General features: G+C 47.1%; 1 protein-coding gene and 1 long non-coding RNA gene across 9 annotated transcripts in view; one reads left to right on the top strand and one right to left on the bottom strand.

Annotated features, from left to right (window-relative positions):
* HRH1 (histamine receptor H1) overlaps positions 1 to 16,737 on the bottom strand; it is a 187,520-nt gene that overhangs the window by 59,198 nt on the left and 111,585 nt on the right. The window lies entirely within an intron of this gene.
* Positions 1,400 to 9,022, top strand: LOC129635437 (uncharacterized). Its single transcript, XR_008706301.1, has 3 exons — positions 1,400 to 1,508; positions 8,320 to 8,413; positions 8,937 to 9,022. It is a non-coding gene; the product is annotated as an uncharacterized LOC129635437 (long non-coding RNA).

Below are 16,737 nucleotides of genomic sequence, written 5' to 3'. Positions count from 1 at the left end.
ACCATAAGATGATACGATCCTATTTGACCTGATTATTTTTCACATGCTCAGGCTTTAAAAAAAAAAAAAAAAAATGCATTGTTTTACTCTAATAAGAAAAGTATTGCTGCAGAAAGTTGAAAGCAGGATGTATATTTTGGTATATTCCTACCAGCCTTGTATCTATGCATAAATTATATAAATAATATGTGTGTATATGTTTATGTATGTGTGTATGCATGTATATGCTTTCCAGGTGGTACTAATGGTAAAGAACCCGCCTGTCAATGCAAGAGACTTAAGAGACGCAGGTTCAATCCCTGGGTCGGGAAGATCTCCTGGAGAAGGAAATGGGAACCTGCTCCAGTGTTCCTGCCTGGAGAATCCCATGGAAAGAGGAGCCTGGCAGGGTAATATGTAACATTATATAAATAAAATGTGTGACATGACTCTCTTCTAAAATTAGGGGGACACTATTTTGGCTGTTTGACTTTGCATCCACTATTTTTTACTTAAGATGACATTGTGTCATTATATATTCTGCAAAAACATGACTTTTAATAGCTATATAAACATTCTATAATACAGATTTACCATAATTTATACATTTAACTTACACCTGAACATTTGAAGGAGTTTCTAATTTTTTTTTTAATATATATTAATAAAAGGAACTGCAATGAACATTCTTATATATAAATATCTGTTCATGTATCTGATTATTTCTTTAGGATAAATTTCCACAAGTGGAATTCTAGGATCTAAAGGCATTAACATTTTTAAGGTTGTTGATATATATCGAAGGAGTCTTTTGGGCCTAGGGAAAAAACAACAGTCTCAAAGGCCCCTGCTGAATCATCTAACTTCAGAGAAAACAAAACAGAACTTTAGGTCCCACCCTGATGCTCCAGGCTGGTTGCATCTCTCTGGGACTTATCATCCCCTGTCCAGAAACCTTCCACCCCCTACACCTGCCCAGAAGACTTATCACCCCCTGCCCAACTACAAATGCCATCTCAACTAAAGAAGACCCAAAACATCCTGCCTGATGAAGGTTTCCCTTATTGCTTGCACAAACCTCCCTATAAATATGGAGCCTCCCTGATCCCTCTCTGCGCTCAGCCTGGTCCTTAGGCCAACTGTCGCCCCTCCTTGCCTGAATAAAGGTAACCTACCTCTGTTGAGGTCATCTTTCCTCTTTCTGCCTCAGCCTGAACTATACCTTACATTCTTGGTGCTGAATCCCGGGAAGGGGCGAGGCACTCGTCTCACTCTCTCTCATTGTTTTCCCTTTTCCCGGAGTCTGGGAGCATGAACATCCGCAGAGCTCACTTTTCTGCCAGGGCTCAAGTTCCCCTCGGGGACGCCCAGTGCCTTCGTGAGTGGCTTTATTGATGTTTTGCGTACCCCCAGGCCTCGGTTCTACCCTCTTTCCCTCTCTCTCTCTCTGACGACCTCCAGAATAGGGAACTCTTGCCATTCGACTGGTCTACATGCAACACTCCACTCAAGCCAGCCCCTAGATTAAGGTAAGATCCGGAAGGTGTTCTAGAGGAGCGCTAGAACCCAGTCCTCTCCGGGTCCCGGGGACCCCCGGCCCAGGGCCACTCTGTGGGCGATGGTGGGGGACGCTCCACCTCGACACAGAGCTCTCTTCTCATAACTCCTATTGCGACTACGGGTGATGACTCACGCTCTCAATAGGAGCCTCTGCTTGCCTTTCAATTATGGGGTCTGGCCAATCTGTCCCAAAAGATTCCCCTCTGACCTGCGTTCTCAAAAATCTCAAACCACTCTCAGTCACTGAACTCAAAGCTAACCGTTTAAAAGAACTCTGTACACAGATTTGGCCTCAATACCAATTAGACAATCAAGACTGCTGGCCTGAAGCCAGCACATTTGACTTTAACATTCTTCAAAATCTCACAGACTTCCTTAAACGGAATGACAAGTGGTCAGAGGTCCCCTATGCCCAAGCCTTTTGGGCCCTTTGGAGCAGGCCCTCCCTATGCAAGGCCTGTTCCACCCACGAGGTCCTTCTATGCACCTTGCCTCCCAAGCAAAAGGGCTCTTCTTCCTTAACTAACCACAGACTGCGACCTCTGCACCCCCGTAGTTTGATCGCGGATGAGCCCCCTCACTACCCGCCACCCCGCCAGCCCCTCTCCTTCCTGTTCATCCAACTCACCTACTGGCCTGGAACTCTCCTGACTCCCCCTCGACCCTGCTACCCCATCTCCCCGACTCCCCCTCCCCTCTTCCTTCCTCCCCTGCCATACAGTCATGTACCCAACACATTTCCCCAGAGAGAGGTGGCAGGACCAGAGGGCCCCACCCAAGTCTATGTGCCATTTTCATTGTCAGATATGAGCCAGATAGAAGAAAACTTAGGATCATTTTCTGAAAATCCTACCAGATACCGAAAAGAATTCCCGAGACTCTCCCAGGTCTATAACCTCACGTGGAGTGACGTATGCTGCTGCTGCTGCTGCTAAGTCACTTCAGTCGTGTCCGACCCTGTACGACCCCATAGACGGCAGCCCACGAGGCTCCCCCGTCCCTGGGATTCTCCAGGCAAGAACACTAGAGTGGGTTGCCATTTCGCTCTCCAATGCATGAAGGTGAAAAGTGAAAGCGAAGTTGCTGAGTCTTGTCCAACTCCCAGCAACCCCATGGACTGCGGCCCACCAGGCTCCTCCGTCCATGGGATTTTCCAGGCAAGAGTGCTGGAGTGGGGTGCCATATATTATATCCTAAATGCCACTCTCACCCCTGATGAAAAAGACCGTATCTGGCAAGCGGCAAAAGCCCATGCTGATCATTTACATAACCAAGACCAGGATAGCCCAGGTGCTGATGAGGCGGTGCCTCAGTTAGATCCCCACTGGACTTACCAGCCCGGTGACCCAGGTATCAGGAGACTCAATCATATGATTACCAGTATTCCAGAAGGAATGCAGAAAAATACTCAGATCCATGTCAATTATGATAAAGTCAGAGAAATGACCCAAGGGGCAGACGAAAATCCAGCCTTATTCTTGGCACGCCCCACAGAGGCAGTCCAAAAGTATACCAACCTAGATATCACCACCCCTGCTGGATTACTCTACCTTCACCTTCAATTCATCAGCCAGTCCACCCCTGACATCAGACGCAAGCTTTGACAACTAGAAAAGGGCCCTGAGACCCCCCAAAGAGACCTTCTAGAAGTAGCCTTCAAGGTGTTCAATAATAGGGAGGAGGAGGCTAAGAGAGAAAAAGAACGTGAGAGAAAAGCTAAATATGCCTTTTTGGCAGCAGCAATTAAGGGAAGAGATCAGCCTGGCCCAAGTCATCCCAGAACTGGGCTTAAGACTCTCCCCCCCAACCTGGACCATGCTTCCGATGCAACCAGTCAGGACACTGGGCAAAGGCATGCCTGAACCCGTGGCCCCCGACAAAAGCATGCCCAACCTGTGGCCAGTGGGGACACTGGAAGATGGACTGTCCCCAGGGACGCCCTGGCACCCTTGGGGAGGTCCCCACCGCCCAGACCTGGAGAGTGGAATGTCCACAGGGATGCCGTGGCACATCTGGGGAGATCCCCACTTCTCCCCAGAAGAACCCTAGCCCAACCCTTCGAGAGTTGTTGCAGTGACGGAGCCCAGGTTCCAGCCCCCTGGGCCGTGTCCCAAACACGAGCTCAGAACTTAGGGTAGACGGGGTAGTGGCTGGAAAAAAGACCTATTTTATAGTAGACACTGGAGCCACTTTCTCTCTCTTAGCTTCCTACTCTGGCCCAACTCAAGACTCAGAACTTACAATCAAGGGGGTCTCTGGAGTTCCCCTAAGGCCAAAAATCAGCCCTCCATTACTCTGTCAATTTGGAAAATCGACCCAAAATCTGTCAATTTGGAAAATATACACTCATTCCTCACAATGCCTCAGTGCCCAATGGCACTCCTAGGGAGAGATTTGTTATCCAAATTGGGGGTCTTTATTACCATACCCCCCCCTCGATACAGTCTCTATATTCTGCATACAGATGGCACCTAGATGGTCCCTATTCCTTACCCCTGACCTTCCCTTGGATCTACCCACCTTAGACCCCCAAGTCTGGGACACTGATCACCCATCCATACCCAAACATCATCCCCCAGTCCACATTACCCTAAAAGACCCCTCAACTATAATCACCCAACAATGGTACTCTCTCACCCCGGAGGCCCACAAGGGACTTAAGCCTATCATAGACCGTCTTCTTCAAGCCTCTATCCTAATTCCTACCCATTCACCACACAACACCCCTATTCTGGCAGTAAGGAAGGGACCAAACTCTTGGAGACTGGTCCAGGATCTGTGAAAAATCAATGAGGACATCACGCTGACATTCCCAGTAGTCCCTAACACTTACACCCTTCGTCTACCATACCCCCAACTGCAACCCACTTCACAGTATTAGATCTCAAAGATGCCTTTTTCACCATCCCCCTCCACCCCCTCTCCCAACCCCTCTTCGCCTTCACCTGGCAAGACCCCTAGACTCACGTTTCCCAACAACTAACATGGACAGTTCTTCCCCAGGGGTTCAGAGACAGTGCCCACTTTTTTGGATAGGCTTTACAAAAGGACCTACAGACACTCGACCTAGCCCTGAGTCATCCCCTCCAATACGTTGATGACCTCCTCCTTTGTAGCCCAACCCAAAAACTCTGCCTCCAACATACAGCCAAACTCCCCGGGGCCCTGGGATCCTGGGGTTATCGGGTATCCCAATCTAAGGCCCAAATAGCCCAGACAAACATCACCTACCTGGGGCTCTCCATATCCCACCAACAGAGAACTATTCCCCCAGAGAGAATCCAGGCCTTGATTAACTGTCCACTTCCAAAAACGAAAAGGGAGCTCCTGTCTATCCTCGGCCTCCTAAACTTTTTCCATATCTGGATCCCTAACTTCTCCCTCATTGCAAAGCCGCCCTATGAGGCAACTAAGGGATGTCTGGGTGAGCCCCTCTTTAACCCCTCCTCGCTGGCCAATCCTCTTCGCCAGCTCACCCAGAGCCTCCTCCGAGTGCCAACTCTCCACCTGCTGGATCACACCAGACCATTCTTTCTCTTTGCACATTCCAACCAAGGACAGGCCCTGGGACTTCTGTGTCAGCGGGCCGGAGACACCTGGGCTCCCATAGCCTATCTATCAAAACAGCTTGACATGGTGACCAAGGGGTGGCCTCCCTGTATACAGGCCATGGCTGCTATCGCAGCCCTTGTACCCGAAAAAAATAAACCCTCTAGACATGCCCCTGTAACAGTCTGTTCTCCACACACCTTCCGAGACTTACGATCACATCGGGCTTTCCTGTCCCTTCCCCCTTCCAGGGTACAGGTCCTACATGCCTTTCTCCTCGACCCTCAGCTCTCATTCTCCCCCTGCTCTCCCCTTAACCCCGCCAGCTTATTACCCACGTCCTCTACAACAGACTCCCTCCTACACAGCTGCAGCCTAACAGTAGATCTCACCCAAAACCCCTTCCAACATTTAACAGATCAGCCCATCCTAGACCCGACACCCCACACTGGTTCGTTGGTGGCAGCTCTCAAAAATCCCACCCTTTGTGGCAGATACGCCATCATCCAGGGGCCTCGTCACAGTCACGGAGCCCAGACAACTGAAGCTTCACCTCTGCCACCTCACACCACCTCCCAACAGGCAGAACTGATAGCTCTCACCAGAGCTTTGACTCTGGCTAAAAATCTAAGGGTTAACATCTACACAGACTCCAAATATGCCTATAACATACTTCACTCTAACATCCTAATATGGAGAGAAAGAGGTTTCCTAACCCAAAAGGGATCCCCCATTATTAATTCAGACCTGATCCACAAACTTCTAGAGGCAGCACTCTTACCAAACAAAGCTGCCATCCTCCACTGTAGGGGACATCAAAAGGGAAGTCTCATATCAGCCTACAACAATTCCACAGACCGGAAGGCAAAGCAGATAGCCCTCTCCCATCCCTCCCTCCAGTCCGCTGTCATCTTAGCCCTGACTCCATCCAACCCTCCCACCACCAGAGAAATCCTCTCTTATCTACACTCACTTTTTCCTCCCTCATCCAAGACGCTCCACCAGTTCCTCCGTAACCACTTTCCCATATCCAATGCTGACCAACAATATTCAGATAACCTTACCCGCTCCTGTCAGACATGTCAGCGTACTAACCCCAATTCCAACCTTAAACCCACACCCATTCCAACCCATCAAGTGCGAGGCAGCCTCCCAGCACAGGACTGGCAGAGAGACTTTACTCATATGCCCCCAGTCGGGAGAGTCGGAGACCTCCTGGTCCTTGTGGACACCTTTTCGGGGTGGGTAGAAGCATTTCCCACCACAAGCACAAGAGCCCACACCATGGCCCAAATCCTCCTCACAGAAATTATCCCCAGGCTTGGCCTACCTTCATCCCTACAGTCTGATAATGGCCTGGAATTTACGTCCAAAATTACCCAACGACTTGTCCAGTTCTTACAGATACCCTGGAAATTTCACATTCCATACCATCCCCAGTCCTCAAGAAAGGTAAAAAGGATAAATAGAATAAGCAAAGAAACCCTTACCAAACTAACCCTCGAAGTACATCTGGATTGGACTAAACTTTTGCCAATTGTTCTCCTCAGAATACGGGCTTTGCCCAGAAAGCGCCTGGGGCTGAGCCCCTTTGAGGTGATGTGTGGAAGGCCCCTGCTCCCTCCTGGACTCCCCCCGAACCTCCTCCCATACCAAGCTTCCTACAGTCCCCTCTGCTGGTGGAACTCCGCAATGCCCTCTGGAAATACGTCAACCACAACTTGCCTGCCCCTGACCCCCAAGCCTCCCTGCCCCCTTTACAAACTGGGGACATGGTCTATCTGTCTGATAATCCCCAGGCTGACCTAACCCCAAAGTGGCAGCGACCATTCAAAATCATCCTCCTTACCCCAACTGCAGCAAACTCGAGAAGGTCACCTCCTGGGTACACCTCTCTTGCCTGAAACGGGTCACCTCCGATCCTGCGCTGCCCTCCTTAACTGACCCCTCTCAGGTCTCCCTCTCAGGGTCCACCTCCTTAAAATTCACCCAGCGACAACCTCTGTCAACCATCCAAGAAGGCGCTGAATGACCTGGACTCTCCTCAACCTACAACTGTTCCTGACCCAACTACTACCAGATCTCTGGACCAGCGCCCTGACAGGAACCTTCTTCAAAGACCAGACTACACTCTGGTGTCTCAGCTGTGGCTCCAGGGAGCCTCCTGCCACCTGACTCCAGACGAAACTGATTTCTTTACTCCCATTCTCTACACCATTCTACATCCTAATGAACACTGTTCCTCCTCAGATTCAAACCACCACCAACTTGGGGCCTTTCCCCCTCGCCCTGACTGGCCTCTCCCTGTCTCTCTAACTATAACAGCACTCTTAAGCTTAATCCTTGCTGTAGGCCTAGTAACTGTCTCCCTCAGGACTGGCCACCCACCCTTCGTCTTTCCGTGGGTATCGCCTACGTTGCTAGCTGCGTTCTACTCCTAGGGTGCTATTTCCTCCGCACTGCCTAACTAACAGCCCCATGACTCCTCTGTTCCTTATCCTTGCTGCAGTCCCCAGCCTTCTGGCTACTCCGTGCCCCCGCTCAGACATTTATTCCTATGTACATTCCTCATGTTATAATACAGCTCCAAAACCATGCACCATGAACCTCGGGGGCGGGAAGTCCAAATCCCTACTCACTGTTAAAGTACAAAAGAGAGGGAGTTTCGTAAGTACCTGCCATGAGCCAAATGGAAGAAACATATGTTTCTATCCCATTACCCACTGGGGGTACTCAGACGGGGGCGGGGTACTAGATCAAAATCGGAAAAGAAACAAGAACAAGTCATCAAGAACATCATTTCCTGGTTACAGGCGACCCCTGAGCCTTATAAACGCCTAGGCCTTCTTTCCCAATTATGGCCTCTGCTAAAACCTCCCTCTGGCAACTAACACCTTACCCACCTTCTCAACCCTTCCAGTGCACACAACACACATCCCAGTGTTGGATACGCATGTCACTGTCTCCCTCACCGCACATAGCAGTTCCCTTACCCTCAACCTGACTGTCACAGGGCAACTATATCTCCCCTTCCCAACAAAAAACTATACAACTCATTGGGCCAGTCTCTGACAACATCCTTCTCTCAGCCTCTTCAAACCTAACCTGTATCAACTACTCTAGTCCCAGCTACACTGGTCTTACAAACTCCGCTCCCTCCTTCTGTTCCACTTGGGTTCTCTGGAACAGCACAAATAATTGCACCAATCTGGGAATCTTCATTCTCTGCAGGACCTACACATATTCCTGTCTCCCGTTGGACCCCCCTGGACCTTACATCTTGGTCTTCCTGATCCCGGGCCTAACATTCCTCAAAGAAGAAGAGGTAGACCCAATAGTCTACCCCCAAGGGAAACTTTCCCACAGGGAAAGACGAGCTGTCATACCCCCCTCCTGATTGGGACCGGCATAGCAGCAGCCCTAGGCACCGGGATTGGGGGCATCTCGACCTCTGCCCATTTCTTCTACAAGCTGTCCCAAGAACTTAATGAAGACATGGAGCAGGTAGTGGAGTCCTTTGTTTCAATTCGAAGACAAATTAACTCATTAGCTTCTGTGGCCCTACAAAATAGGCAAGCCCTGGACCTTCTCACCGCAGAAAAGGGAGGGACCTGCCTTTTCCTAGGAGAGGGCTGCTGCTGTTTTGTTAATGAAACAGGCATAGTCCAGGGCAGAGTCAAAGAACTTAGAGACAGAATTGAACGCTGCAAAAAAGAGTTACAAAACCTTTACAGTCCCCAAAACCTGTTCCAACAGGCCCTCCCTTGGTTGCTCCCTTTCCTGGGACCACTGATACTTATCATTCTATTCCTCTTATTTGGACCCTGTCTCTTCAATCTCTTTCAAAGGTTTCTCCAAGAACAGATTTGGGCCATCTGTCGAGATCAGGTCAAGACCATTCTTCTCGAGAGCCTCACCCCAAGCTCAGAAAAAGGAGACCCTGGGCCCTAGGACGATCCTTCATTCCAGACCCAAAATCGTCGCCCCTATCCAGCAGGAAGTAGCCAGAGAGATACGGCGCCCTTTTCCCCATTTTTTTTTATGATTTCAGGGTCTAGAATGAAGGAGCCTTTTGAGCCTAGGAAAGAAAACAACAGTCTCAAAGGCCCCTGCTGAATCATCTAACTTTGGAGAAAACAAAACAGAACTTTAAGTCCCGCCCTGATGCTCCAGGCCAGTTGCATCTATCTGGGACTTATCATCCCCTGTCCAGAAACCTTCCACCCCCTACACCTGCCCAGAAGACTTATCACCCCCTATCCATGCCATCTCAACTAAAGAATACCAAAAACATCCCGCCTGATGAACATTTCCCTTATAGCTTCCACAAACCTCCCTATAAATATGGAGCCTCCCTGATCCCTCTCCTCGCTCAGCCTGGTCCTTAGGCCGACTGTCGCCCCTCCTTGCCTGAATAAAGGTAACCTACTTCTGTTGAGGTCGTCTTTCCTTTTTCTGCCTCGGCCTGAACTATACCTTACATACTTAATCACTTTTCATAAAAGCTATATTACTTATGCTTTCATTATATTCTTAATGACATTGCATACTATCACTTTAAAAAACTGAATGTTTATTTGATGAAGTTAAGTGATATTTCATGGTGATCCTAATTTTACCAGTGAAGTTTGAGCTGTTTTCCCCCAGAATGTTTCCTGGCCTTTTGTATTTATTTTCTGAGTTGTCCTAATGCTCTTTCAAAGAACCATTTCCTATATTATATGCAGGAAAACTTTGCGTCATATATTTGTATAATAGTAAAAAACGAGATGAAATCTAAATGTCCAGCAACAGGAAAATATTAAGTTAACAAAGGCACAAGGAGTTGATGGAATAGTTTCCTTTGGGCCTAGGAAAGAAAACATTAGCATTGTGGGAACTCACTGCTGACATATGTTAAACGAAAAAGAACAGCTATAAAAGTGTGTACCATGTTCCATGTTAACAACCACAGAAAAAGACCAATTATTACAGGAGTTGTGCTTAAGGGTTGGGATCTCTGAAGACATTCTTTTTTTTTTTTTTTGCTTCTGTGTTTCAAATGTTTCGTAATTCTGTTGCATAATGTTTTGTGGTTAAGAGAAAAAATACGTGAAAGACATATTTTCAGTTCTCTTTCCAACTGTGTCTTTCTAGTTTCTTAGGTTTCCCTCTGTATTCCTTTTAAAAACGTCCTTATTTATGTCACAGGAGACGAAACACTTTTGATTTACTTAAATCAATCTGCTGGCGCTGCAGTCAGCAGAGAGAAAGACAGTTTGTCATCGGGAGCAAGCAGGGCTCACAGTCATGACCTTGAAGGCGGGCTATTGCAGGTCTTTGGGTCCCTTCCATCCCCACTCCACACCTCTGAGGCTTGGGAAGAAGGAAGGTCTGGAACTGCATAGACCTGAGGGGCCTCCCGTAAACGGTGGGGGAGGAGGAGGGAAGAAATAGGCTGTTCCCATCAGAAAGAGGAGGAAGCCTTCCAGACCTCCAGGGTTAGGAATCACCCACGTGAGAGACAGGCACGTTTGACAGATAACAAAACGGAAGCACAGAGAGGAAGAATTTCAGTCATCAGGAGAAGCAGACTGGGTCTGTGGGACGCCCAGAGAAACCTTAAATAACAACATCATTACTATTACTACTGCTGCTCGAGCACAGGACACCTTCCAAGCAGGTTCCCTTTGGATGGCTGCGCTGATCTTCACAATGGCCCAGAGAGGCAGCTGTGCTGGGACTCAGGGTTCCACTTTAGCAGAAGAGGAGACTCAGGTGCAGTAAGGGGGAAGGGAAGGGTTATATTAAGCCCATCTTATGTGGCAAGTGTTTCTGTGTTGCTTGGTTTATTATTTATTTGGACATGCAATAAATAGATTTATGCACAGGGTTAGAAAAAAAATGATACTAAAGAAAATAGAGTAAAAACCAAGCCCTGTCCCACCAGCCACTCAGAACTTATTCCCAGAAGCATCTGTCACTCCTTCCTTGGGTGCCCTTGCAGGGCCAGGATAAGTGCACTCAGGCAAATTCCTTGCATGCTCTTGGCCTCCTCCTTCCTTCCTTTCTTTCTTTTGTTGTCTCTTACCCACCCTTTCCTTTCTTTCTTTTAAAAAAATTGCTTCTGGGAAAGCATTCTATTATCAGTTTATACAGGCTGGCTTCATTGTTTCCCATAGATGCATAGTAAGCCATATATGGAGAGATGACCATTTATTTAGCCAGTGCCCTAGAGGTGGATGTTTACGGATCTTTCCAAGCTTCTGTTGGGCTTCCCTGGCAGTTCAAATGGTAAAGAATCTGCCTGCAATGCAAGAGACCCAGGTTTGATCCCTGGGTTGAGAAGATCCCCCAGAGAAGGGAATGGCTACCTACTCCAGTATTCTTGCCTGGAGAATTCTACGGACAGAGGAGCCTTCTGGCTACAGTCCATGGGGTCATAAAGAGTTAGACATGACTAAGCAACTAATATTTTCACTTTCGCTCTTTCCAAGCTTCTGTCACTTCTGACTCTCCTCAGACGATCATTGGTTCACATATGCACAAGTTCATCTGTAGGATGGATTTCTGGAAGCAAAATTGCCAGGCCAAAGGATTTGTGCATTAAAAAAAATTTTTTTGAAGATCCAAAGTAATCTCCCTGAAGGCTATAAGTATTTGTACAACATTCACAATTTATGAGGGTATCTGATTCTGCACAACCTTGACAACAGGGTATCTTGTCTAACTTAAAAATTTTTGCCAATCTAATATGTTATAATGGTACCTTATTGTAGTTTAGTTTACACTTATAATAAGGGAAGTTGAGCATCATTTCACAGGGCTAAACACCATTTGTAGTTCCTTTTCACTTTCTTTGACCATTCTTCATTATGAGATTGGATTTATTATTATTATTATTGATTGGTAGGGGCTCTCTATATATTAAGAACATTAGCTGCTTCCTAGGATTTATGCTTGTCATTATTTTTCCCAAATAACTCACTTGTCTTTTTTTGCTAATCGTATTGTGATGAAGACATTTAAAAATTTTAGGTATTAGAATGTATCAAAAATTTTGGTACATTTTAAATTATGCATTATACCTAGGAAGACCTTCTGTACCTTGGGATTATTTTCAAAATCTCTTATTTCTTCAAGTAGTTGTATTTAGGCTTTAATAAATTACATGCTGAATCATCTGGAATTAATTCTGGTAAAAGGAGCAAGCTGCAGTCCAAGTGAATATTTTCCAGGTGTTTCTTCAATTGTTCCAATACCATTTATTGACTAATTTATCTTTTTACCCCAGCCCAGCAGCTGTGCTGATGGGCGGCAAGTGGCCTGACCAAGTGGAGCCAATTCAATTATATAACAGTGCCAGAGACCCTGGGAACCCCCAGAGACCTGGGAATCTCAAGGGAACTGGACTTTGAAGGCCAATGAAGATTTGCTTACAGAACTTGCATAGGACTGGGGGAAACAGAGACTCTTGGGGGGTACAAACAAAACTTGTGCACATCATGACACTTGGGAAAGGAGCAGTGACTCCCACAGGAGACTGAGCCAGACCTGACTGTGAGTGTTTGAGGGTCTCCTGCAGAGGCATGGGTCAGCATCGGCCTGCTGTGGGACAGGAGCACTGGCAGCAGCCATCCTGGGAGGTACCTTTGATATAAGTCCTTTTGGAGGTCACTATTAGGCTGGATGGCATCACCGACTCAATGGACATGAGTTTGGGTAAACTCCGGGAGTTGGTGATGGGCAGGGAGGCTGGGCGTGCTGTGGTCCATGGGGTCGCAAAGAGTCCAACATGACTGAGTGACTGAACTGAGCTGATTAGCCCTACCAAAACTCAGCAGTGGCCACAGGACTGGAAAAGGTCAGTTTTCACTCCAATCCCAAAGAAAGGCAATGACAAAGAATGCTCAAAAAAACTGCACAATTGCATTCATCTCACACACTAGTAAAGTAATGCTCAAAATTCTCCAAGCCAGGCTTCAGCAATACATGATCCGTGAACTTCCAGATGTTCAAGCTGGTTTTAGAAAAGGCAGAGGAACCAGAGATCAAACTGCCAACATCTGTTGGATCATCGAAAAAGCAAGAAAGTTCCAGAAAAACACCTATTTCTGCTTTATTGACTACACCAAAGCCTTTGACTGTGTGGATCACAATAAACTGTGGAAAATTCTGAAAGAGATGGGAATACCAGACCACCTGACTGCGGGGAGCGAGCTCCGCCCCTGGCAAAGGTCTTGAGGAAGGAGGCTTGGCATACGCAAAGGCGGGATCGAGCCTCAGGAGTCTCCCTGGAAATTCTCAAGCATCTATCCCCAAAACCAGAGTCTGCCTACTTTCTGCTTTGTGCTTTCACCTACACCTCTGACTTTACAGGGGGCTGTCCCCCACTACCTCTCTCTGAAAAAAGAGTTAGCTTACAGCTCCAGTTAATAATTCCTGGGTGTGACAGTGTTTCAACCTACAAACTCCTTTGGAAGTCCTCTAGCCTGCCTGAATAGGTTTTTTCCGGCAACATGTGATTGTTCAGAGCCTCCCAACTGTGAGAGGCAGGAGATGTTCTAAACTATCTAAACACAGATTCCTTTGAGTAGTTAAAAGATTGATTAGAAATTGTATTGGTGAAGGGTTTTTCACTTGTTGGGCCAATGTTTGCTGCTAAGTCTCCATATCCCTTACCTACTGTGTCCTTGGTGGTGTATTGATTGATATAACGGGTGTATAGAAATTTAAGTAGTAGCCTCAGTGTTTGTAACCTTGGACCCTTGAGTTAATTCTTTTCTTGATTGAGCCCACCTCACCTTTGCCCTATAGGAATGCAGCTTTGTCCAATGCTTTTTGGAGGCTGGCGCCTGACTTTAGAATAATCACCTTTAGAGAAAAATAAGCTTCTTAAAATGTTAACAGGCCTCCTGGCCAGAAGATGATGTAAATCACCTAAACTTTTGCATATGATAAGTTTGAAAGCCTGGCTTCGATAAGGATCAGGAACTGCTGTCTTTGCATGAGTCTACCCCTTCCCCCATTATCCTCTATGCACAACTTAAGGTATAAAACTACTTTGGAAAATAAAGTATGCCCTTTTTTTTTTTGTTCACCGAAATTTGGTCTCCCCATGTCGTTCTTTCTTTCACCTTCTAGCTGAACTTTTCCTCTAAGGCAGGGAAGCTCGTCAAGCCTACTAATTTTGCCTGGGCTTCTAAGATCTGACCGGGGAGGCCTTAGTGTCTCCTCTTCTACAGGAGAACGGGAGGACGCCTGCGGCCTTCGTAGGTGACGTAAATTCCCTGCTTTGGAATTTTATTCAGCCTCTTTTCTTCACTGAATTTCTTCGCTGAGCTATCCTTATTTCACCACTCTTTATATCCTTAATAAACATTTAATTAAGCAGTTGTTTCCTGATTTTCGCCGACGCCGTCCCCGCTTCGAATTCCCTGGATCCACCGGGGCTGGACACCGGCACCTGACCTGCCTCTTGAGAAACCTATATGCAGGTCAGGAAGGAACAGCTAGAACTGGACTTGGAACAACAGACTGGTTCCAAATAGGAAAAGGAGTACGTCAAGGCTGTATATTGTCACCCTGCTTATTTAACTTCTATGCAGAGTACATCATGAGAAACGCTGGGCTAGAAGAAGCACAAGCTGGAATCAAGATTGCCGGGAGAAATATCAATAACCTCAGATATGCAGATGACACCACCCTTATGGCAGAAAGTGCTGCTGCTGCTGCCAAGTCGCTTCAGTCGTGTCCGACTCTGTGCAACCCCACAGACGGCAGTCCACCGGGCTCCCCCATCCCTGGGATTCTCCAGGCAAGAATACTGGAGTGGGTTGCCATTTCATTCTCCAATGCATGAAAATGAAAAGTCAAAGTGAAGTCACTCAGTCGTGTCTGACTCTTAGCGACTCCATGGACTGCAGCCTACCAGGCTCCTCCATCCATGGGATTTTCCAGGCAAGAGTACTGGAGTGGGGTGCCATTGCCTTCTCCGGCAGAAAGTGAAGAGGAACTAAAAAGCCTCTTGATGAAAGTGAAAGAGGAGAGTGAAAAAGTTGGCTTAAAGCTCAACATTCAGAAAACGAAGATCATGGCATCTGGTCCCATCACTTCATGGGAAATGGATGGGGAAACAGTATCAGACTTTATTTTTTGGGCTCCAAAATCACTGCAGATGGTGACTGCAGCCATGAAATTAAAAGACGCTTACTCCTTGGAAGAAAAGTTATGACCAACCTAGATAGCATACTGAAAAGCAGAGACATTACTTTGCCAACAAAGGTCCGTCTAGTCAAGGCTATGGTTTTTCCAGTGGTCATGTATGGATGTGAGAGTTGGACTGTGAAGAAAGCTGAGCACCGAAGAATTGATGCTTTTGAACTGTGGTGTTGGAGAAGACTCTTGAGAATCCCTTGGACTGCAAGGAGATCCAACCAGTCCATCCTAAAGGAGATCAGCCCTGGGATTTCTTTGGAAGGAATGATGCTAAAGCTGAAACTCCAGTACTTTGGCTACCTCATGCGAAGAGTTGACTCATTGGAAAAGATTCTGATGCTGGGAGGGATTGGGGGCAGGAGGAAAAGGGGATGACAGAAGATGAGATGGCTGGATGGCATCACCGACTCGATGGACGTGAGTTTGAGTGAACTCCAGGAGATGGTGATGGACAGGGAGGCCTGGTGTGTGCAATTCATGGGGTCGCAGAGTCGGACTGAGCGACTGAACTGAACTGAACTGAACTGAGAGCCTGTAGACGCCAGGACCAGGTGGCCTCAGGCCAACAACTAATAGGGAAGGAGCAGAGCCCCACCCATCAGCAGACAATTAAAGATTTACTGAACATGGCTCTGCCTACCAGAGCAAACCCAGTGTTCCCCACAGCCAGTCCCTCCCATCAGGAAGCTTGCACAAGACTCTTAACCTCATCCATCAGAGGGCAGACAGAAGAAGAAGAACTACTATTCAAAAGCCTCCAGAACAAAATCACAATCACAGAGAGCTAACCAAAATGATCACATGTATTACAGCCCTGTTGTGGCTAATGGGCTTGCGTAACTTCATGAAGCTATGAGCCATGCCATGCAAGGCCACCCAGGATGGACAGGTCGTGGTGGAGAGTTCTGACAAAATGTAGTCCACCAGAGAAGGGAACTGCAAACAACTCCAATATTCTTGTCTCGAGAATCCCATGAACAGTAAGAAAAAGGCAAAAAGATATGACACTGGAAGATGAACCCTCCAGAATGGTAAGTATCCAATATGCTACTGGGGAAGAATGGAGAAATAGCTCCAGAAAGGGAGCTGGACCAAAGTGGAAATGACGCTCAGTTGTGGATGTGTCTGGTGGCGACAGCAAAGCCCGATGCTGTAAAGAACAATATAGGAATTTTGAATGTTAGGTCGATAAATCAAAGTAAATTGGACATGGTCAAGCAGGAAATGGCAAGAGTGAACAATGATGTTTTAGGAATCAGTGGACTAAAATAGACGGGAATAGACAAATTTAATTCAGATGACCATTCTATCTACTACTGTGGGCAAGAATTCCTTAGAAGAAATGGAGTAGCCCTCATAATCAACAGAAGAGTCTGAAATGCAGTACTTGGGTGCAATCTCAACAATGACAGAATGACCTCGGTTCATTTCCAAGGTAAACCGTTCAGTATC

The sequence above is a fragment of the Bubalus kerabau genome, chromosome 20 (assembly GCF_029407905.1).
Source record: "Bubalus kerabau isolate K-KA32 ecotype Philippines breed swamp buffalo chromosome 20, PCC_UOA_SB_1v2, whole genome shotgun sequence".
In the NCBI taxonomy this organism is placed as follows: Eukaryota; Metazoa; Chordata; class Mammalia; order Artiodactyla; family Bovidae; genus Bubalus; species Bubalus kerabau.
Note: the sequence above shows the minus strand (reverse complement) of the source record. Positions and strands in the feature narration are given on the sequence as shown.